The sequence below is a fragment of the Artibeus jamaicensis genome, unplaced genomic scaffold (assembly GCF_021234435.1).
Source record: "Artibeus jamaicensis isolate MK-2021 breed Jamaican fruit bat unplaced genomic scaffold, CSHL_Jam_final contig_475, whole genome shotgun sequence".
NCBI lineage: Eukaryota > Metazoa > Chordata > Mammalia > Chiroptera > Phyllostomidae > Artibeus > Artibeus jamaicensis.
This window is the reverse complement of record NW_026521852.1, coordinates 2,622,388-2,628,943: the sequence shown is the minus strand read 5'-3', so window position 1 is coordinate 2,628,943 and position 6,556 is coordinate 2,622,388.

Sequence of the window (6,556 nt, the reverse complement as noted above, 5' to 3'; positions counted from 1 at the left end):
AGAAACTCTTCTATCTTTTGTTCCCACTAGGGATGGGTACCCCACTCATTTTTCCCTGGGCTATACCCCCTCCTATTGCTCTCTCCCTCTCAGAGGGCAACTTCTTTCCTGCTGCCCAGAGCTGAGGTGATAGCCCCTTCCAGTTAGGAAGGGTGGGGGTGTAGCAATGGGGTAGAATGGGGAAGTGCAGCCATCTGTGCTCAGAGTCAGTTGCTATCACCATCCCCTTTGCTTATGTCTAATGGAGCTCCCCTTTCCCAAAGACCCTTGGATTCCCTCCCTGGGATTCCTCTAGGTCAGGGGTGTCAAACTCGTTTTCACGGGGGCCACATCAGCCTCGAGGTTGCCTTCAAAGGGCCGAATGTAATTTTAGGACTGTATAAATGTAACTACTCCTTAACAGTTAAATGAGAACTCAGCGCTGTCTCTAGGTAAAAACAAGGTGCTGGCCTGGATAAAACAAGGTGGAGGGCAGGATTTGTCCCATGGGCCTTGTGTTTGCCACCTGTGCTAGGCAGAATGGTTCCAGGTATTTTGGAGCTTCAGTTCTGAAATGACTGGGATTGGCTGGGAAGCCTTAGCAGCAAGCAAAAGTGTGGTGAACTACAACCGGAGGCAGAGGAGTAACCTCCGAGAGGCAGGGTGGAAGGTGCGCAGCTTTGCAATCACATGTGCTTGACTTCTGACATGCTCACCCATGTAAGGTGCGTCACCTTGGACAACCTCCTTTATGTCTCTGAGCTACATCTGTAAAATGGAGACACTGCTCCATTTCAGAGACGCTGTGAGAATTAGTGGTTGCATAGTGTTTGGAACACTTCTTTCACATAGTAGGGATATTATGATTTCACCAAAAAAGAAGAGCCACAAACAGGGACGACACATGTGGAAGGGGCAACCCAGGCTCTCTCGGACCCAGAACGAAGCCTGGACTTCACCGACTGTGGGGCACATCTCACTGCAAAGGGTTAAGGAAGGACAGTCTGTGGCCACACCATGGACTCCTGGATTCCTGCGGGCAGCTGGTCTCAGGAGCAGCTTCTCTGCAGTGAGTCATCAGCCAAAGATGAGTAAGCTTTATCTTTCCAGAGCCAGGATGCAAGAAAATTGTATTTTGCAACCAGATTTTCTAGTTTCAAACTGCCCTCTGTGTTTACTGCCCTTTGATTATCCGCTGGCTCCCGGTTTCCTAAACTGGCCTGGTCATAGGAATCACCTGTAGGTACTTGTTTTAAAATATGGATTTCCAGGCCTCTCTCCTGGAAATTCTGTTTCCAAAGATATGGGGCTGGGCCAGGAAATCCACTGTGTTAATTAGTGCCCCACACGACTCTCATGATCTGGCCAGTTTGGGGAACAGTGCCCCAATCTGGTGGTTCTGAAACATGGGTGTGTCATTAGAACCTCTGAGTGCTTTAACCAGAACATACATTTGTCATAGGGGGAAGCACTGAACTTTGTCTGGGAAGGCTCTGAAAGTCTTCAAAGACACAAAGGTGCTTTGAATGAATCTTCCTTTGGGGATTTGTATATTAACTCATTTAGCCTTAGCTGGTGTGGCTCAGTAGATTGAGCATTGGCCTGGGAACTGGGAGTGGGTCCCTGGTTCAATTCCCGGTCGGGGTATGTGCCTGGGTTGTGGGCCAGGTCCCCAGTGAGGGGTACACGAGAGGCAACCACACATGGATGTTTCTCTCCCTCTCTTTCTTCTACCCTTCCAGTCTGTCTAAAAAAAATTAATAAATAAAGTCTTTTAAAGAAAACCTATTCATTTAATCCCAATTTTTAACCTATGAAGTAGGCCTTTGCAGTGTAGCAGGTCAAAATCAAATTAGTTATTCAGGTTAGTCATTAGAGAAATGCAAATAAAAATCACAGTGGGGAACCACTTCTTACTCACTAGGTTGGCCATAAAAAAAAGGGTAAAAAACAGAAAATAAGGTGTTGGTGAGTATATGGGGGAATTGGAACCCTTGTACATTTGCCGATGGGAATGTAAAATGGTGTGGTTGCTGCAGAGTGTGTTTTTTCCTCAAAAAAGTTGACCATGGAATTAATATCACCCAGGAATCCCACTGTGCGCATATGACTGAAAGAATTGAAAACAGAAGAGAAAGTGATTCTACTTGGAGGAAAGAGCAAAATGGCAGGCGTGGAAGGGAGACGTGGTATTTTCAGGAAACAGCAGATGATTCAACACGTGGCTGGTTGCACGTAGAGAAATGTAGGATGGAAGATGAAATGGTATTTTTTAAAAAGATTTTATTTATTTTTAGAGTGAGGGGAAGGGAGGGAAAAGGAGAGGGAGAAAAATATTGATGTGTGAGATAAAAATCTGTCAGTTGCCTCTTGCAAGCCACCCCACTGAGGATTGGGTAGCAACCCAGGCACATGCCCTGACCGGGAATTGAACCATCGACGTTTTGCTTTGCAGGACAACGCTCAACCAACTGAGCCACATGGGTCAGATTGGTAGTATTTGATATAATAAGTTACATAGCTTAAGGATTTCGGTCAAGATGGTAGCGTAGGTAAACACAGCTCACTTCCTTGTACAATCACATCAAAATTACAACTAAAATATAGAACAACCATCACTCAGAACTGTCAGAAGTCGAGCTGAATGGAAGTCCGACAAGAGAGAATTAAAGAAACCACATCCATTCAGACTGGTAGGAGGGGCGGAGATGTGGAATGGGCTGGGCCCACATCTATTAGTGGTGGATAAAAATTCAGAGGGATATTTCAGGAGCAAGGAGTCCCAGCCCCACATCGGGCTCCCCAGACCAGGGCTTCAGTGCCAGGAAGATAAGTCCCCATAACTTCTGACCGAAAAAACCAGCAGGGATTAAGTCAATGGAAGGAACTTCTGGAGTCCCAAGCAGTTCCTCTTACAAAAACCCTGCATGGACTTACTCAGACTCACTCCCTCTGAGCTCCAGCACTGGGGTAGCAGCTCGAAAGTCACTAGTAGCACACAAGGAGGAACTAAAGTGTCTGGCATCGAGGTGTGAGCTGGAGGATAACTCTCTCCCAGACAGGAAGGTGGACAGAGGTCACTGTCCTTTTTCTGAGCTCTCCCCCAACAAAGCCACAGAACTGGAAAGAGGGTGCCATATCAGAGACTCCATCAACCTGGCTAACACTGTTTGCCCTGCCCTGGAGATACTCTGAGACTCTGTCCCACCCAACTTACAGACCCACCCAAACTGTTAATGGTGATTTATCCATTTGAATGGCTAGTCTTGGCACATACTTCACAACTTCCTAAATCCTCTCAAACAAACAATAGCTGGCCTCAGTGAGCCCTCAGCACCTGGACTTTTTGCTAAGTGACCCCAGGCCTGGCTAGATTCACAGCTTATCTTTCCCTGGGAATCTCCAAGCCCAGCACCAGTAGCAGCCATCTCAGATGGCTTTATAGCTCAGATTGCTTTATAGCTCAGTAAGGGTGGCCCCAGGGGGCCGACCTTGGCCTGCACCACCCAGGAAACCCCAGAGCCTGTGCACCCAGTGGACAGCTATGTCGGACTACCACCACCTTGCGCCAACACAGCTGATCTTCCACAGAGAATGGAGGTTGGTGGTCATAGCCAATCCTTGCAGCCGACTGGCCTGGGTAAATCCCTCCCACTGACCTGTCAACAGCATTCAAGGCTTAACTACAAGGGGAGAGTGTATTCAGCCTACATGGAAGGTGCACCTTGAGGACCCAGCTTGGGTGGTAGGGGAGGCTGTGCCACTGGACTGTACAGGACACCTACTACATTAGGTTGTGTTACGAAGACAGGGAGTCATAGTAGCTCGACCTAATACACAGAAACAAACTCAGGGAGGCTGCCAAAATGAGGAGACAAAGAAATATGGCCTAAATGAAAGAACAGATCAAAACTCCAGAAAAGAACTAAATAAAAGGGACACAAGCAATCTATCAGATGCAGAGTTCAGAACACTGGTTATTAGGAATGCTCAGGGCACTTAGTGAAGACCTCGGCAGCATAAAACAGATACAGTCAGACATGAAGGATACACTGATTGAAATAAAGAACAAGTTACAGGGAAACAACAGTACAGTGGATGAAGCTGAGAATCAAATCAATGATTTGGAACATAAGGAAGCAAAAAACAACCAATTAGAACAACAAGAATTAAAGAGAATCCCAAAAGATGAGGATAGTGTAATCAGCCTCAGGGATAACTTCAAGCATTCCAAAATTCTCATCATAGGAGTGCCAGAAGAAGAGAAAGAGCAAGAGATTAGAAATCTATATGTAAAAATAATGAAAGAAAATCTCCCTAATTTGGTGAAGGAAATAGTCATACAAGTACAGGAAGCACAGAGAGTCCCAAACAGATGGATGCAAAGAGACCCACTCCAAGACACACCATTTTTAAAATGCCAAAGGTTAAAGATAAAGAGAGAACTGTAAAAGCAGCAAGAGAAAATAAGTTAGTTAGCTACAGAGGAATTCCCATAAGACTGTCAGGTGATTTCTCAAAAGAAACTTTGTAGGCTAGAAGGGAATGGCAAGAAATATTCAAAGACTTACAGACAAACTTGCTCTACCCAGCAAAACCATCATTTAGAATCCAAGGGCAGATAAAGAACTTTTCAGATAAGAAAAAACTGAAGGAGTTCACCATCACCAAACCATCAGTATATGAAGTATTAAAAGGACTTACTTAAGAAAAAGAGGAGGATCAAACTACGAACAATAAAATGGTAATAAATATACTATTTATCAATAATTGAATCTAAAAAACAAACTAAGCAAACAAGAAGAACAGAGACAATCATGGATATGGAGAGCATTTGGATGGTTGTCAGATGGGGGTGGGACGGGTGGGGAATGGGTGAAGAAATGAGGGGATTAAGAAGTACAAATAGGAAGTTACGGAATAGCCATGGTGATCTAAAGTACAGTATAGGAACTGGAGTAGCCAAAGAACTTACATGCATGACCCATGGACATGAACAATGGTGTAGGGACTGCCTGAGGGAGTAGGGGGTACTAGATGGAGGCAGGCAAAGGGGAAAAACCCAGGACAACTGTAACAGCATAATCAATAAAATATAATTTTAAAAAACTGAAAAAATAAGTTACACAGCTTAAGACTTATTTTACATGCACTTACTCTTTTATGTGTTAGTTTTGTTTCTCTAACTAGATTACAAGGTCCTCTAGCACAGACTTCATATTTTAAAATTTATATTAAAATTTGAAAAAAATTTATATTTATAAATTACTTTGGTGTTTGCTGACACATAATAATTTTTAAGACTGTATTTTTTAGCACAGTTTCAGGTTTACAATAAAATTCAGAGGATGGTACAGAGATTTCCCATACACACCCTGACCTCATACAAGCATAGACTCTCCCCTTATCAATTACCACTCATCAGACTGGTGCATTTTACACCCAGGATGAACCAGCGCTGACACGTTATAGTCACCAAAAGCCTGCAGTGCACCGTAGGGTTGATTCTTGGCATTGTGCATTCTGTGGGTTTGGACAAGTGTGTGTGAACGTGTGTGTGTTCATAACCCCCCTCCCACACAGCCATTGATCGTTTTACTGTCTCCATAGTTTCACCTTCCTTGGAATGTCACATAGTTAGAATCAGACAGCATGCAGCCTTTTCAGAAAGTGTTTTCTCACTTAGTAATCTACATTTAACATTCTTCTGTGTCTTTTCATGGCTTGGTAGTTCATTTGTTCTTTTTAGCGGTGAATAACATTCCATTGTCTGGATGTACCACAGTTTGTTCATTTATTCACCAACTGAAGGGCATCTTGGTTGCTTCCAAGTTTTGGCAATTATGTCTTAAGTTTCATTTTTTTAAAAAGATTTTATTTATTTATTTTTAGAAAGAAGGAAGAGAGAGAGAGAAACATCAATGTGTGGTTGCCTCTCACGTGGCCCCTACTGGGGACCTGGCCCTCAACCCAGGCATGGGCCCTGACTGGGAATTGAACCAGTGACTCCTTAATTCGCAGCTCACACTCAAACCACTGAGCTACTCCAGCCAGGGCTTAAGTCTCATTTTTGAGTGTATGTAATTGGCAGCTAATTTTGGCATAACTCTATAAGAAGAAGGAGCTTATTTTTTTAAAGAAGAAATTAGATACAGAGAAAATATTCAACTTTTACATTTTAATAATCAGTAATAATAATGCCTGTCATTTAATAAAACCTTGTTTATATCGGGCATTACATAAAATGTTAACACTTCCCATCATCTGCTCGAGCTATTATAATCCCCAACTGGTAAAAAAAAATATCTGCTGGGGTAGGGACGGCATTGAACCTACAGATTGTTTTGGGTAGTGTGGCATTTTAGTCATGTTGATTCTTCTTATCCATGAACACAGAATTGGTTCACAGAATTGGTATTTACTCATTTCTATCTAAACTCAAAGTTTCTATTCTTTCCACTACATTGTTTTTTAATTGTAATTTTTATCTGCCTTGTCCTTGTCAGGGATTGCTTATTCTTTTTACAATTTTATTTTTCAATTATAGTTGATATTTAATATTATTTTATATTTGTTT